The sequence below is a fragment of the Sphaerodactylus townsendi genome, linkage group LG04 (assembly GCF_021028975.2).
Source record: "Sphaerodactylus townsendi isolate TG3544 linkage group LG04, MPM_Stown_v2.3, whole genome shotgun sequence".
NCBI lineage: Eukaryota > Metazoa > Chordata > Lepidosauria > Squamata > Sphaerodactylidae > Sphaerodactylus > Sphaerodactylus townsendi.
This window is the reverse complement of record NC_059428.1, coordinates 3,256,180-3,273,279: the sequence shown is the minus strand read 5'-3', so window position 1 is coordinate 3,273,279 and position 17,100 is coordinate 3,256,180. Positions and strand designations below refer to the sequence as shown.

Below are 17,100 nucleotides of genomic sequence, written 5' to 3'. Positions count from 1 at the left end.
GTCTGAAGGAGGCCTTTGATCACCGTCGTTTATAGCTGCTCGGCACCCTCTGGTTTTTCGAGAGCAAGGAAGCAAAAAACAATAGAAGCCGCCAGTGCCCCCAAAGCTTGTTCTGATGTAGGATTATGATCTCCAAATTTTGTGCAAAGACACAGTGCGGTGTGATGTAAGAACATTAGAACAGACCTGCCGGATCAGAGCGGTGGTCCTCAGCCCCGTAGCCAGAGAATGTTCACTGGGAGAGGGGGCAAATGAGGACACCGGTGGTCAGTGCATCATGGTTTATGTTCTTTATTATTTATTTATTTGTGCTTCATCGTTTATTTGCCAGTTTTGTACTTGAGGCTTAAGGCGATATAGTGCAGGAGTTCGTAACTCCAGTGGCTCTCCAGATGTATGGATCAAATCCCATCAGCCCCTGCCAGCATGGCGGGTGCTGATGGGAATTGTAGTCCGTGAACATCTGGAGTGCCATAGGTTCGCCACCATGGTACAGAGTTGTTGCAAGTCAGTTGTGACTGGATAGCCCTGTCCAACAAATGTTCATGCTGGCAGGGGCTGATAGGATTTGTAGTCCATGAACATCTGGCGTGCCATAGGTCCGCCACCATGGTACAGAGTTGTTGTAAGTCAGTTGTGACTGGATAGCCCTGTCCAACAAATGTTCATGCTGGCAGGGCTGATAGGATTTGTAGTCCATGAACATCTGGCGTGCCATAGGTCCGCCACCATGGTACAGAGTTGTTGTAAGTCAGTTGTGACTGGATAGACCTTTCCAACAAATGTCCATGCTGGCAGGGGCTGATAGGATTTGTAGTCCATGAACATCTGGAGAGCCGCAGGTTGCAGACCCCTAAAGCAATGCCACTGAGCAGCATTTCGATAGAAGAAACAGGCCTATCTCTAGAAAGGCTGCTCATGTTGTCATATCCCAAATTGCATAAAATTGTTAAAGACTACATTAATATCGCGGGATTATCAAAAATCAATAAGAGTGGCAGATAAAACATGCTCACCGATACATTTTTCTATTGTTGGTGAGAGCGGTTGTATGAAGAAGAAGAAGAAGAAGAAGAAGAAGAAGAAGAACAAGAAGAACAAGAAGAACAAGAACAAGAACAAGAACAAGAAGAAAAAGAACAAGAAGAAAAAGAAGAAAAAGAGGAGTTTGGATTTATATCCCCCCCTTTCTCTCCTGTAGGAGACTCAAAGGGGCTTACAATCTCCTTGCCCTTCCCCCCTCACAACAAACACCCTGTGAGGTAGGTGGGGCTGAGAAAGCTCCGAGAAGCTGTGACTAGCCCAAGGTCACCCAGCTGGCGTGTGTGGGAGTGTGCAGGCTAATTTGAATTCCCCAGATCAGCCTCCACAGCTCAGGCGGCAGAGCTGGGAATCAAACCCGCTTCCTCCAGATTAGATACACGAGCTCTGAACCTCCTACGCCACTGCTGCTACAAATATTGAAAGATCCAAAGCTGAGAGGTGCATTAGCTGTGCCCAGATTTCATGCCGTTCCATCAACAGCATTGCAAGGAAGATACCAAGAGAAACCAAGAGGCGAGAGAGCCTGCTCACACGGAGGTGGCCGAACAGAAACTTTAGCACATTCTCTTTTTTTATTGCCCAAAAAGGCCTCCATAAGAAACAAACATTGGAATCAAATGTTTGTCAAAATGTGAGGGGGTTATCGGATGATCCAAAAATCTATTTTCTTTGAAACAATGTAAATGAAGTTTGGGTGTTGTGTGGTTTTTCCGGGCTGTATGGCCGTGTTCTAGCAGCATTCTCTCCTGACGTTTTGCCTGCATCTGTGGCTGGCATCTTCAGAGGATCTGATGGTAGTAAAGCAAGTGGAGTGTATATACCTGTGGAATGTCCAGGGTGGGAGAAAGAATCATTTGCCTGTTAACAAGTGTAAAGGCTGCATATCAGCAAGCAATTATTTATTTTATTTTTTATTTATTTATACTTTAAATTTCTATCCCGCCCCGTCCCCGAAGCATCCTGGACCTTCCACAGGTATCTATACTCCACTTGCTTTACTACCATCAGATCCTCTGAAGATGCCAGCCACAGATGCAGGTGAAACGTCAGGAGAAAATGCTACTGAGCAATGCTTACAAGCAGCCCAGAAACCACACAACCCCCCAGTGATTCCGCAGCCGCGGAGTTTTGACATTAAGGCCCTTCCGCGACGGACCTAATACAGCCCTGGGGATTCGGCAAACGCCCCCAGGAGCTGTCTTCGCATTGAGCTGTTCCTTCCTGAAGCGCGGCCGCTGTTTTCCACCTTCGCTTCCTGAGCGAGGTTTTGGGAAAAGGCGTTTCTAGCTGCTGCTGTGCAACGCAGCGCTGAAGGTGCCATCCTCCTTTAAATTTCATCGACCTACCTTATTTCCGCGATCATGCTGCCGCTATCTGGACACGCCTATACTGCCTGGCGACTCTGGAGCGTCGCATTGCAGGGCAGGTATGTCCCCTGGCTATCTCGCCACATACCGACGGTCGAGAGAAGGTAGGTCGATTGACGACGGGCGTCTGGCGCCATCTCCCTTCGCTACCGACCGCTCGCGGCATCATACACCGACCCAACTCCTACGGGTAGGCCGTGCAGAAATGGCCTAAATGAAGTTTTCCGTTAATTGGTAGCCAAATTCCTTTTAGATAGAATTAACGCTTTGGTATGAAATATGAGTATGTCACCACTGAATGTTGGGTTGTTGAGTCTGGTTGTTTTTATATCAATTATATGTAGAGTCGTTAGTCCCTCTTTCCCTATCAGAAGCATATAGCTGCTTGAAAACTAAGCTATTAGAACAAGAGTATCGGGATATGGTAACGGCTGCAAGGAAAAAGTGTTCCCCCCTGACCCTGCTTATTCCAATTGAACAAGGACACATGGCCAATTATTTACATTGGATAACCAACCCTAAATTAAGAAGAGCCTTAACACTGGCCAGATGCAATCTAATGCCTTCTATGCTGCTCTATGGCAGATATCAACAAATTGATAAACAGAGGAGGCTATGTCCATGCAATATGGGTCAGGTGAAGACACTCGATCATACCCTCTTTCATTGTGTAAGGTTTGCAAAAATCAGAATGTCGCAATCTGCACTTAGCCCATTTCTGTATAACAATCTAACTCAGGGGTAGGGAACCTGCGGCTCTCCAGATGTTCAGGAACTACAATTCCCATCAGCCTCTGTCAGCATGGCCAATTGGCCATGCTGGTAGGGGCTGATGGGAATTGTAGTTCCTGAACATCTGGAGAGCCGCAGGTTCCCTACCCCTGATCTAACCGATGCTCTTAAGATACCTATGCTTTTGAACAACATGGATCCCACAGTGTGCGAGAATGTAGCAAAATTTCTGCTAAAGATAATAGACGTAAGTCTAGATGAATACCAATCAATGTCTATGTATTATGACCACATATAGCCAGCAGTAATGTTTCTAGCTTCTGTCAGTATCCGATGACGTTTAAGTGAGTCAACTTAGCTGAAGGAATGTCCTATAGTTACGGAAGGACCATGTATAGATTTTAGTACCAGTGTCTATAACTGTGAGCAATAATGGGCAAATTTTGTATGCTTATTTTGTATGTATATTTTATGCCAATAAAGGCTTATTACTACTAATTATATGTAATTGTAAGTTTTTAAAAGTTAACTTTGTAGTTTTTTATATGCCAATAAAAGGCTTGCATTGCACTGAGTAGCATTTCTGGGTTAAGAAGAGCTTCCTTATTAACTAGCAATCCAAAACCACTTTCCCAGAAAGCCGAGCGGCTCAGCCTCTGAAACTGCCAGAAGCACACAGAGAACAGGCGCTCACCAACACAAACAAGGTCTGGCGCAACAGGAAGCTGTGAAATTATCAGAAGTGCAAGTCTTTTCTCCCAGCCAGGTTTTTTGCAGGCAGAGCTGGAGAGGACGGGCTCAGTGGGGTGGCCCCCTGAAAAGGCAGGAACACGTCAGCCTACCTTTTGTTCCAACAGCATCCCAGCCACTTACGGGTCTGACGGAGCTATGGCAGCAGCGGCGCTTTCCCAGGAAACAGGGGATCGGTAAGCAGGCCGCCTGCCGGGATCCACTGAGTACAGCTTTTCGGTGTCTCATTTTGCAATAGATTCAAAGAGGTATTTAGGACCTCCTCGGGGGGGGGGGGGGGGGTCTGCGATTGCGGCACGAAGCAGACTGAATCTGTAATTTATATGCTTCAACGTTGCCCATTTTATAAGACAATCAGGTCCACCTTGTTGATCCTTCTGCTTATTAATAAAGAAGGTCCATCAGAGCAACTGAAAATATTCTAATCATTTAAATAATAATCCTTGTATTGTCGAAGGCTTTCACAGCTGGAATCACTAGGGTGTTGTGGGTTTTCCAGGTTGTACGGCCGTGTTCCAGTAGCATTTTCTCCTGACGTTTCACCTGCATCTGTGGCTGGCATCTGTTGTGGGTTTCCCAGGTTGTACAGTTGTGTTCCAGTAGCATTTTCTCCTGACGTTTCGCCTGCATCTGTGGCTGGCGTCTGAAGATGCCAGCCACAGATGCAGGCGAAACATCAGAGGAGAAAATGCTACTGGAACATGGCCATACAACCCGGAAAAACCACGACACCCTAATCATTCTTGTGCTATCTCTGAAACACTAGCTATGGCATTAAATTGCAACCATGATTGTATTACTCTGCGATCACTATTAATCTGTACTGCGCATTATGCCAAGAAAAGGGTTTGAGTTTGAGTTTGGAAAGGGCCCTAATTCCTCTCCTAATGCTCTCAACAGCTATACTGGAAAATCTCACACTTCAAAAAAAAAGTGGTGTTTTTTTTTAATTGAAAAGGGATAAAGCCCATGACTTGAAAAGAACAAGGAGAAAGGATTTATCAACCTGGATAGCTTTAAAAGGGGCTTGGACAGATTTATGGAGGAGAAGTCGATTTATGGCTACCAATCTTGATCCTCTTTGATCTGAGATTGCAAATGCCTTAACAGACCAGGTGATCGGGAGCAGCAGCTGCAGAAGGCCATTGCTTTCACATCCTGCCTGTGAGCTCCCAAAGGCACCTGGTGGGCCACTGCGAGGAGCAGAGAGCTGGACTAGATGGACTCTGGTCTGATCCAGCTGGCTCGTTCTTATGTTCTCATGTTCTTCTTATGGCAGTGCTTTGGCAGATTCAGGCTCGTACAGAGCGATGGACACCGGGTCACATGATCCACAGAAGCTCAGAGCTGGATCCGAAGAGGAAACAGCTCAACTAAGCTGAAGTCGTTATCCCTCCCGGGCCGAAGGAGGAAGCCAAGCCTTTAGCCTCGTCCAGCGTTAAAGCCGGTCATGGAGTCCCAGGCCTTCACGTTTGGCCTCTCTGCCTGGGAACAGGCAGAACTCAATTTCCAAAGAGAGGGGAAAATCACCAAACCTTTCCAAGGAAAGGAATATAGCGTCAAGATCAAAGGATGTAATTGTAGCTCTCTATTCTTCATTGGTTAGTCCTCACCTGGAGTACTGTGTTCAGTTCTGGGCACTGCAATTCAAGAAGGATATTGACAAGCTGGAACGGGTCCAGAGGAGGGCGACCAAAATGGTCAGAGGTCTGGAGTCCGTGCCCTACGAGGAGTGGCTTAGGGAGCTGGGGATGTTCAGTCTGGAGAAGCGAAGGTTAAGGGGGGACAAGATAGCTATGTTTAAATATCTGAAGGGATGCCATGTCGAAGAGGGAGCAAGCCTGTTTTCTGCTGCCTCAGAGACTAGGACCAGGAGTGATGGGTTCAAGGTGAAGGAAAAGAGATTCCACCTAAACAGCAGGAAGAACGTCCTGACGGTCAGGTCTGTTGGACAGTGGAATGTACTACCTTGGAGTGTGGTGGAGTCTCCTTGGGAGGATTTAAAGAGAGGCTGGATGGCCACCTGTCAGGAGTGCTTTGATTGTGTATTCCTGCATTGCAGGGGGTTGGACTGGATGGCCCTTGGGGGTCTCTTTATGATTCTATGAAAGGAGCAGACCATGCCCCTAGAAGAAGGAAACAAAGTGACTTCTGTCTGGCCAGACCCAGGGCATCAAAGTTTCGTCTTGAGCATTTGTGCTTGTTACAGAACAGCATGACTCGGTCCAGAGATTTCCATCCTCCCAAATGTAGACAGATGATGTCTTGTTCATCCAGGGATTACAGCTCTAACATCACCGGCAAGTAGGTGTCCAATCGAAAATCCTCTGATGGAAGAATCTGCCGTCCCAGGAGGGAGACCCCCCCCCCCCAGTGTCCAACACCATAAGAACATAAGAACATAAGAACGAGCCTGCTGGATCAGACCAGAGTCCATCTAGTCCAGCTCTCTGCTCCTCGCAGTGGCCCACCAGGTGCCTTTGGGAGCTCACATGCAGGATGTGAAAGCAATGGCCTTCTGTTGCTGTCAGGAAGGTCACCCCGCACTGTCAGGAAGGTCTTCCTCAAATTTATATGAAGTCGCCTTGACTTTAGTTTCTATCCACTAGTCTGAGTTCTGCCGTCCACCCCAAATTAAAATAAGCCTGCCCCGTCTTCAGTAGGGTAGCCTTTCAAGTATCAAAAGGTAATAATCACATTGGCCTGCAAGCTATCTTCTCTAATGGAGAGACTCCCAACTCTTTCAACTTCTCATGGGACATGTGTATCTTTTTAAAAAAAATAATTTTTATTGTATCATTTGAATATTTCATTTTATATTAATACTCTTCTTCATTCGTTTTCAAACAATACATTTTTCCCCTTTTTCCCCTCCCCCTGTATTTTCTTCATAGTTTTATCAAACAAACAGCAGTAAGTTCATTCTTTGTAATCTCTTCTCCCATATCTCCTCATTGACTCCAGCTTCTTTCATCCAGCCCGCATATATTGTCCATATCTTCAAACTTTCGCCCTGTTTATCTTGCCACAGTTTATTTTTTGTTATTATTTCGAAAATGTCCAGTGTCCCTTGTTCCCAGATGTATTCCAACCATTTCTGGATTGTCCTTTTTTTTTTCTTTCCAGCCTAAAGCTATTGTTGCATGTGCTGCTTTGATCATTATTTTATACATGTAGCTATATTTTTTATCTACCCTTCTATCCTCCATTACACCCATGAACATTAAATCATTATTTATCCCAATATTAATCTTCACCAGTTTCTCGATATATAACATTACATTTGTCCAAATTTTTTTCACTTCTATACATTCCGTCCACATATGGCTATAATATGCCTCCTGATCTCCGCAGTGTCAGCATTTAGGACTAAGTCCTTTAATCATATATGCTAGTTGTTTTGGTGTTCTATACCATTTCAATATCACTTTTCTTTCCAACTCCATATATTTCTCAATCTTTATATTTTTCCAACTGTCTATTAAATTTTCAGTTTTCCCAGTGTCTAGGAAACCTTCCTTCTCCCATTTTTGATTCAATGTTCTTATCATAAAGTCTTTGTCATCAACCATATACTATGTCCCAAAATTTTCCCTTTACATTTTTCACATAGTTCAAAACATTTTGCCATTATACATTCTCCTCTTATTTGTGAAACCTTTATCCTTTCCATGGGACACGTGTATCGACTTGGTTCTGTGGCTCCAAGCAATTTACAAATCTCGGTTTAAAACACAGAAATATGGAGCTGAAAGGGACTTCTAGGGTCATCTAGTCCATACAGACGCAGGCGCGCGCACGGTGCAATGCCAGAAATTCACAACCTCTCCCTCCCACTCACCCATTCACCCAGTTGACCCTGGTTCTATGCCCAGAGGAAGGCAAAAGACTTCCAGGACCCCCTGGCCAGTCTGGTCTGGAGGAGAATTCCTTCTTGGCCCTGAAGTGGCAAGTCATACTGCCCTGGGTGTGTGAGAAAGGGCCCAGAGAGCCGAGCTCTGACCCACCCGTTCCTGGGCTCCCTCTCATGATTTGCCTAAGTTCACAGAATCAGCCTTGCTGTCCGATAGCCATCTAGCCTCCAAAGGAGGAGAGCCCACCGTCTCCCTACGAAGCCCATTCCACTGAGGAACAGCTCTGACTGTCAGGAAGTTAGGGGGCATCCATTGAAAATGCTGGGGGGAAGAATTAGGACTAATAAAAGGAAACACTTCTTCATGCAACGTGTGATTGGTGTTTGGAATATGCTGCCACAGGAGGGGGTGATAGCTTTAAAAGGGGCTTGGACAGATTTATGGAGGAGAAGTGGGCTTGTTCTTATGTTCTTAGAGGAGGGCTAGAATGGTAATGTTGTGGGCTCCACAGCAGCCAGCCAGGATTCCTCGGATGAGGAACACTGGAAGGATGATCTGGCTCCATCAGAGTCTCAGCTGGCTGAATCTCCAGAGCCCAGTTGGTTGAGTCCTGTGAGCAGCCAGCCGTCACACAGGTGGAGGACAGTGCTGGCCCAAGCCAAGAGCAAGAGGACAGGGCAGACAGTTCCCCCGGCTCACCTGGTTCTGTGAGGCAGCTCAGATAGCAGGGCCGTCAGCCCCTGCATGCTAAAAGACGCAGCGCCTGGTTCAAGCCCCAGAGAGGCCGAAGAGATGGCTGTAAGTCAGCCCAGGGCTCAGACTGAGCAAGAATGCAGGCTTACAAGAGTCCGCTGTGAACAGCAAGCGTTGCAGGAGCAACTTTGTGAAACAGCCTGATAGCTTCTGCAGCGCCTGCTCTCGGGCTGGATATTTGGCTTCATGGACACAGACCGGATTGATCTGTTTTTGCTCAACGTAGACCCCTTGCTCTGGACTGCTTTTCTCCAGAAGTGAATGTAAGCTTTCTATACTCTTTGCCTGCTCTTAGCAAACAACTGCAACCAGAGACTCCTGTGTGCTCAGCCAATCACGACAAGTAAAGATGATGGTCTAGCACAGGTGCCCCAAACGTGATACCCATAGGTACTCGTAAGTACCTAGTACCTGCCAAGGTTTGAAATTAAACCAAAAGAGTTTTTGGATAAACATATGAACTTCATAAGAACATAAGAAGGAGCCTGCTGCATCAGACCAGAGTCCATCTAGTCCAGCTCTCTGCTACTCACAGTGGCCCACCAGGTGCCTTTGGGAGCCCACATACAGGAGGTGAAAGCAATGGCCTTCTGCTGCTGCTGCTCCCGAGCACCTGGTCTGCTAAGGCATTTGCAGTCTCAGATCAAAAAGGATCAAGATTGGTAGCCATAAATCGACTTCTTCTCCATAAATGTATCCAAGCCCCTTTTAAAGCTATCCAGGCCATCACCACCTCCTGTGGCAGCATATCCCAAACACCAATCCCACGTTGGGTGAAAAAATGTTTCCTTTTATTGTATTGTCGAAGGCTTTCACAGCCGGAATCACTTGGGTGCTGTGTGGTTTCCGGGCTGTATGGCCGTGTTCTAGCAGCATTCTCTCCTGACGTTTCGCCTGCATCTGTGGCTGGCATCTTCAGAGGATCTCCTTTCAGAGGATTTCCTTTTATTAGTCCTAATTCTTCCCCCCAGCATTTTCAATGGATGCCCCCTGGTTCTAGTATTGTGAGAAAGAGAGAAAAAATTCTCTCTGTCAACATTTTGTAACCCGTGCATAATTTTATGGACTTCAATCATATCCCCTTTCAGACGTCTCCTCTGCAAACTAAAGAGTCCCAAACGCTGTCCTTATAACTCTCGTTTTCCCTACCCCACCCACCCCGCAAAGGCCTCTGCTCTCCTTTTAGTTTGCCTGTGCCTATTTTAAACTGTAGGCCCCCTAAGTAGGACAAAAAAAATGGACCGTATGGGGCTGAATAAGTGTGAAAATATGCACGGAGTCAACAGCAACATACTTACTCAAAGGGAGCGTGCATTTACCAATACAAAATGAAAACTTGGCCATCCTTGCCTAACAAGTTTACTACTCGTAGTAGCCAGCTATGACACCAGGCTGATATTCTTATCATCAAATATATGTCAAAAATTCTTCAATGGCCATTTATGTCATTTTTTTGCATGACAGCCCTTCTACCACAGCGAGGAATATAGGGCACAATTTCTCTAAAGAAACGAAGGACTCTGTACCTTTGATGGACGCAGTAGATCCTTCAGCTGGAAACGGTCCCAAATTTTTTTCTCTCTACGAGGCAGCCGGGCTCTTCACAGCGTTCCACGATTCTGAAGAGGCAAATCAAACCAGGGGGTTACACACGCAGAGCAAGGAAGGACAAGTCATAAATTGTCACAAGAGGCGTCCCCGTGGAAAGGGATGGTTTGTTTTAATCACACAGCAGCCGGCACCTTATCTAGGAATCTGGCAGGCGTCGTAATGGTGGCGGAAAGAGTCGTCAAGTGACAGCTGATTTATGGCAAACTCAAAAGGTTTTCCAGTCAACGGGATGAACAGAGGTGTTTTGCCATTGCCTGCCTCCATGTGGTGACCCTGGGCTTCCTTGGGAGTCTCCGGAGCTTAGCTTCTGAGATCTGACAAGATTGGGGTAGCCGTGGCCACCCAGGTCAGGGCTGGGAAGAAGCTGCCATTGAGTTGCAAGTGACTCATGATGACCCCCAACCACGGCACATTTGGGGGGGGGGGAGAGGAAGAGTTTGGATTTATATCCCCCCTTTCTCTCCTGTAAGGAGACTTAAAGGGGCTTACAATCTCCTTGCCCTTCCCCCCCCCCACAACAAACACCCTGTGAGGTGGGGGGGGGGGCTGAGAGAGCTCCAAAGAACTGTGACTAGCTCAAGGTCACCCAGCTGGCGTGTGTTGGAGTGCATTTGCTAATCTAGTTCCCCAGGTAAGCCTCCACAGCTCAAGTGGGAGAGCGGGGAATCCAACCCGGTTCTCCAGATTAGAGTGCACCTGCTCTTAACCACTACATGCTAGAACTGTATTACCAACAGGATTTATGCTCCTTTCTGATCAGATAAAAATGGCTGAGCTTCTAAATAACTCTAATGTTGAAATCTCTGAAGCTGTTGCTATATTTTTACTCTGTGTTCTGCAAGTTGTGCAATAATGATCTTCTTATTGTATTTGGAATTCTTGGCACACACCGGTTTTATGCCTAATAAAGGTTTTGGAGTTGGATTTGGACTACATGCTGATAAGGGATGAAAAAAGGGAGTTGCCGTTGCCTGCCTCTGCATTGTGACCCATGACCTTCCTTGGTCTCCCATCCAAGTACTAACCAAGGCTGACCCTGCCGAGCTTCTGAGATCTCAAGAGATCAGGCTAGTCTGGGCCATACAGGTCAGAGGAAACAGAACGACAGGTAGCGACTGCTACACAAAGTTTGTTATCCCTTCGAGTTGTCGGGATTTTTAAAAACTCTTGCCGGGAGGGCCGGTGCTGCTGGACAGCTCCCTGGATGCCTACTCTAGCAGCCACTCCTTCGCTCTGGACCATCTTTAGGGATGCAGCTGGGCTGCACGGACCATTCACCCCACGGGATGTCATTCAGTCATTTCCCTGTCACTGCATCTTCACATAAGGAAAAGCTCCAGGTACTGAATCTCCACACAATGGCTAAGATGGAGGAACCGAACCACAGCTAGCAGCCCTACCAGTGGTGGGATCCAAAAATTTTAGTAACAGGTTCCCGTGGTGGTGGGATTCAAACAGTGGCGTAGAACCAATGGGGCTGGGCGGGGCACGATGGGGGCGTGGCCGGGCATTCCGGGGCGGGGCATTAATAATTTCTCTGTTACTGCAAAAAACTCTTACTGTAAAAAAAAAAGTTCCTAATTTCCAGCTGGTATCTTTCTGTCCGTAATTTAAACTCATTCTAGCAAGTCCTATCGTCTGCTGCCAACAGAAACAACGACTTCTCCTCTAATTGACTGCCTGTCAAATACTTAATACTTTCAAATACTTAATTTTGTTTCTAGAAATCAAAAGAAGGAGACTTTCCTTAAACAAGGAACTTGACCATATTCCTAAAACATGTTTTTAAAACAGCCCAACAGGGAGAATGATCCCGTTTTCTACCTTCGCTAACCAGCCACATAGGAAACAACAGGACTTTATGATTTTTGGAAAAGCAGACCCAATTAGTAACCCCCTCTCGGCACACACAAATAATTAGTAACCCACTCTTGGGAACTGGTGAGAACCTGCTGGATCCCACCTCTGAGCCCTACCCATTTCCAAGAAACCTTCAATTGGCTAGCAGTGGATGAGCAGAACAGTTAAGGAAGGACACCTTCCTGCCATGTTTTTAAGGACTTATGATGATGATGATGATGATGATGATGATGATGATGATGATGATGATGATGATGATGATGATGATGATGATGATGATGATGATGATGATGATGATGATGAAGAAGAAGGAGGAGGAGGAGGAGGAGGAGGAGGAGGGATTTATACCCCATTGAGTATGGGGTCTCAAACTCCTTTCCCTTCTCCTCCCCACAACAGACACCTTGTGAGGCAGGTGGGGCTGAGAGAGTTCTGAGAGAACTAGGACTGGCCCAAGGTCACTCAGCAGGCTTCATACGGAGGAGCAGGGAAACAAATCCAGTTCAGCAGATTAGATTCTGCCGCTCATGTGGAGGAGTGCAGAATTGAAGCCAATTCTCCAGATTACAGACCACCACTCTTAACCACTACGCTATGCAACAGATATTATTTTAAAGACAATTCAGGCAGAATTATGGCCCCAGCCAAAATGTTTGGGATCTAGCCCAGTGGTGGCGAACCTTTGGCACTCCAGATGTTATGGACTACAATTCCCATCAGCCCCTGCCAGTGGGGTGGGGGGGGGGGGGGGTGGGGGGGGGGGGGGGTGGGGGGGGGGGGGGGTGGGGGGGGGGGGGGGTGGGGGGGGGGGGGGGTGGGGGGGGGGGGGGGTGGGGGGGGGGGGGGGTGGGGGGGGGGGGGGGTGGGGGGGGGGGGGGGTGGGGGGGGGGGGGGGTGGGGGGGGGGGGGGGTGGGGGGGGGGGGGGGTGGGGGGGGGGGGGGGTGGGGGGGGGGGGGGGTGGGGGGGGGGGGGGGTGGGGGGGGGGGGGGGTGGGGGGGGGGGGGGGTGGGGGGGGGGGGGGGTGGGGGGGGGGGGGGGTGGGGGGGGGGGGGGGTGGGGGGGGGGGGGGGTGGGGGGGGGGGGGGGTGGGGGGGGGGGGGGGTGGGGGGGGGGGGGGGTGGGGGGGGGGGGGGGTGGGGGGGGGGGGGGGTGGGGGGGGGGGGGGGTGGGGGGGGGGGGGGGTGGGGGGGGGGGGGGGTGGGGGGGGGGGGGGGTGGGGGGGGGGGGGGGTGGGGGGGGGGGGGGGTGGGGGGGGGGGGGGGTGGGGGGGGGGGGGGGTGGGGGGGGGGGGGGGTGGGGGGGGGGGGGGGTGGGGGGGGGGGGGGGTGGGGGGGGGGGGGGGTGGGGGGGGGGGGGGGTGGGGGGGGGGGGGGGTGGGGGGGGGGGGGGGTGGGGGGGGGGGGGGGTGGGGGGGGGGGGGGGTGGGGGGGGGGGGGGGTGGGGGGGGGGGGGGGTGGGGGGGGGGGGGGGTGGGGGGGGGGGGGGGTGGGGGGGGGGGGGGGTGGGGGGGGGGGGGGGTGGGGGGGGGGGGGGGTGGGGGGGGGGGGGGGTGGGGGGGGGGGGGGGTGGGGGGGGGGGGGGGTGGGGGGGGGGGGGGGTGGGGGGGGGGGGGGGTGGGGGGGGGGGGGGGTGGGGGGGGGGGGGGGTGGGGGGGGGGGGGGGTGGGGGGGGGGGGGGGTGGGGGGGGGGGGGGGTGGGGGGGGGGGGGGGTGGGGGGGGGGGGGGGTGGGGGGGGGGGGGGGTGGGGGGGGGGGGGGGTGGGGGGGGGGGGGGGTGGGGGGGGGGGGGGGTGGGGGGGGGGGGGGGTGGGGGGGGGGGGGGGTGGGGGGGGGGGGGGGTGGGGGGGGGGGGGGGTGGGGGGGGGGGGGGGTGGGGGGGGGGGGGGGTGGGGGGGGGGGGGGGTGGGGGGGGGGGGGGGTGGGGGGGGGGGGGGGTGGGGGGGGGGGGGGGTGGGGGGGGGGGGGGGTGGGGGGGGGGGGGGGTGGGGGGGGGGGGGGGTGGGGGGGGGGGGGGGTGGGGGGGGGGGGGGGTGGGGGGGGGGGGGGGTGGGGGGGGGGGGGGGTGGGGGGGGGGGGGGGTGGGGGGGGGGGGGGGTGGGGGGGGGGGGGGGTGGGGGGGGGGGGGGGTGGGGGGGGGGGGGGGTGGGGGGGGGGGGGGGTGGGGGGGGGGGGGGGTGGGGGGGGGGGGGGGTGGGGGGGGGGGGGGGTGGGGGGGGGGGGGGGTGGGGGGGGGGGGGGGTGGGGGGGGGGGGGGGTGGGGGGGGGGGGGGGTGGGGGGGGGGGGGGGTGGGGGGGGGGGGGGGTGGGGGGGGGGGGGGGTGGGGGGGGGGGGGGGTGGGGGGGGGGGGGGGTGGGGGGGGGGGGGGGTGGGGGGGGGGGGGGGTGGGGGGGGGGGGGGGTGGGGGGGGGGGGGGGTGGGGGGGGGGGGGGGTGGGGGGGGGGGGGGGTGGGGGGGGGGGGGGGTGGGGGGGGGGGGGGGTGGGGGGGGGGGGGGGTGGGGGGGGGGGGGGGTGGGGGGGGGGGGGGGTGGGGGGGGGGGGGGGTGGGGGGGGGGGGGGGTGGGGGGGGGGGGGGGTGGGGGGGGGGGGGGGTGGGGGGGGGGGGGGGTGGGGGGGGGGGGGGGTGGGGGGGGGGGGGGGTGGGGGGGGGGGGGGGTGGGGGGGGGGGGGGGTGGGGGGGGGGGGGGGTGGGGGGGGGGGGGGGTGGGGGGGGGGGGGGGTGGGGGGGGGGGGGGGTGGGGGGGGGGGGGGGTGGGGGGGGGGGGGGGTGGGGGGGGGGGGGGGTGGGGGGGGGGGGGGGTGGGGGGGGGGGGGGGTGGGGGGGGGGGGGGGTGGGGGGGGGGGGGGGTGGGGGGGGGGGGGGGTGGGGGGGGGGGGGGGTGGGGGGGGGGGGGGGTGGGGGGGGGGGGGGGTGGGGGGGGGGGGGGGTGGGGGGGGGGGGGGGTGGGGGGGGGGGGGGGTGGGGGGGGGGGGGGGTGGGGGGGGGGGGGGGTGGGGGGGGGGGGGGGTGGGGGGGGGGGGGGGTGGGGGGGGGGGGGGGTGGGGGGGGGGGGGGGTGGGGGGGGGGGGGGGTGGGGGGGGGGGGGGGTGGGGGGGGGGGGGGGTGGGGGGGGGGGGGGGTGGGGGGGGGGGGGGGTGGGGGGGGGGGGGGGTGGGGGGGGGGGGGGGTGGGGGGGGGGGGGGGTGGGGGGGGGGGGGGGTGGGGGGGGGGGGGGGTGGGGGGGGGGGGGGGTGGGGGGGGGGGGGGGTGGGGGGGGGGGGGGGTGGGGGGGGGGGGGGGTGGGGGGGGGGGGGGGTGGGGGGGGGGGGGGGTGGGGGGGGGGGGGGGTGGGGGGGGGGGGGGGTGGGGGGGGGGGGGGGTGGGGGGGGGGGGGGGTGGGGGGGGGGGGGGGTGGGGGGGGGGGGGGGTGGGGGGGGGGGGGGGTGGGGGGGGGGGGGGGTGGGGGGGGGGGGGGGTGGGGGGGGGGGGGGGTGGGGGGGGGGGGGGGTGGGGGGGGGGGGGGGTGGGGGGGGGGGGGGGTGGGGGGGGGGGGGGGTGGGGGGGGGGGGGGGTGGGGGGGGGGGGGGGTGGGGGGGGGGGGGGGGGGGGGGGGGGGGGGGGGGGGGGGGGGGGGGGTGGGGGGGACCGGGGGGGTGGGGGGGGGGGGGGGTCCATACTCGGGGGCGGGGGGTGACCGGGGGGGAGGGGGGTGGGGGGGGGGGGGGGCGGGGGGAGAGGGGGTGTGAGGGGGGGGGGGGGTGGAAAAAAACTATGAACAAATTCCTATGCACAAATGATTGTAAAATGTTTGATTTCACCTTTCAGCCTTTCTGTCATGGTCTATTTTTAGAACAGTGACCAAAGTATGTCAAGTACAGGGTGGGCTCCAAATATTGTTGGGGAGGCTGTGGAATACCTTCCCCTGTAAAAAAAAGCAGAACTTTCCCAATGAAGCATTCCATCTAACCCAGGATCAGGTATCTTCCTGGGTTCTTTCCTCCCTAGCAGCCAGCGAGCGATTCGCCAGCCTGGCTGATGCCAATGGGAGTGAGGCAGAACAGAAAGCTTGAGAGCAACACATGGAGTAGCCGAGAGGGAAGGGCGGAGCAGGCGTTGCTACATGTAAGGTTTCCAACTCTGGGTCAGAAAATGCATGGAGATTTGGGGGTGCCATCATGTAACTGCAATCAATGGCCATTGGGGCCAGTTCCTCCTCTCCCTCGAGCCCCCACTGCACATGAATGGAGCCATCGCTGCCATGCCTGGCGGGCCGGATAAATGCCTTCAGGGGGCCACATTTGGCCCCCGGGGCCGTAGTTTGGGGACCCCTGCTCTACGTTATATCTTTGCTTCCACATCAATGCTAAAATACAGTCTCCTGGGCAGGGGAGCAGTGCCCTGACCCAGATGGTCCAGGCTTAGCAGGGTCAGCCCTGGGTGGAAGACCACCAAGAAAGCCCTGCTCAGTCTTTGGATTAGCCCACGAGTTCCTCTGGAGGTCCGACAACAGGGCATAGAGCAGTGATGGCGAACCTTTTCAAGACCGAGGGCCCAAACTGCAACCCAAAACCCACTTATTTATCGCAAAGTGCCAACACGGCAATTTAACCTGAATATTGAGGTTTTAGTTTAGAAAAAATGGTTGGCTCTGAGGCGTGCGATACTTGGGAGTAAGCTTGATGGTAGTTGTTGGCTTTGCTTTAAAGCAACCATGCAACTCTTTGAACGGGTGAATCATGACCCTAAGAGGGTTTACTCAGAAGCAAGCCACATTGCCAGCAACCGAGCTTACTCCCAGGTAAAGGATCGTGCTTTAGTTCTTCGCATGAAAATCAGTGGGGTTTAACAGCGCTTAACAGGATCACTACATTTACTGCCTCAGCACAGTGAAGACCCCGAGACCCTCATCTTATCTCAGAGAAGTGCTGCGATGTGACGTACACCAAAGATGCGACAGGTACCAGCGCCACTAACAAAATCAATGTTGCTGGTACAGTCAAAGAACACCAACAACAGAATTCAACACCTGTTCTACAGTTTCTGGATATACAAACTTAAGAAGAAGAAGAAGAAGAAGAAGAAGAAGAAGAAGAAGAAGAAGAAGAAGAAGAAGAAGAAGAAGAAGAAGAAGAAGAAGAAGAAGAAGAAGA

At 54.9% G+C, this 17,100-nt stretch overlaps 1 protein-coding gene across 4 annotated transcripts in view; it reads right to left on the bottom strand.

The window, feature by feature from the left end:
* The window catches only part of FAM168A (family with sequence similarity 168 member A), a 163,465-nt gene that overhangs the window by 123,475 nt on the left and 22,890 nt on the right, over positions 1 to 17,100 (bottom strand). For all 4 annotated transcript variants that reach the window (XM_048492464.1, XM_048492467.1, XM_048492465.1 and 1 more), the window contains exon 2: positions 10,027 to 10,119. The gene's annotated coding sequence lies outside the window, so the exon portion shown is untranslated. The remainder of the gene's footprint in view (positions 1 to 10,026; positions 10,120 to 17,100) is intronic.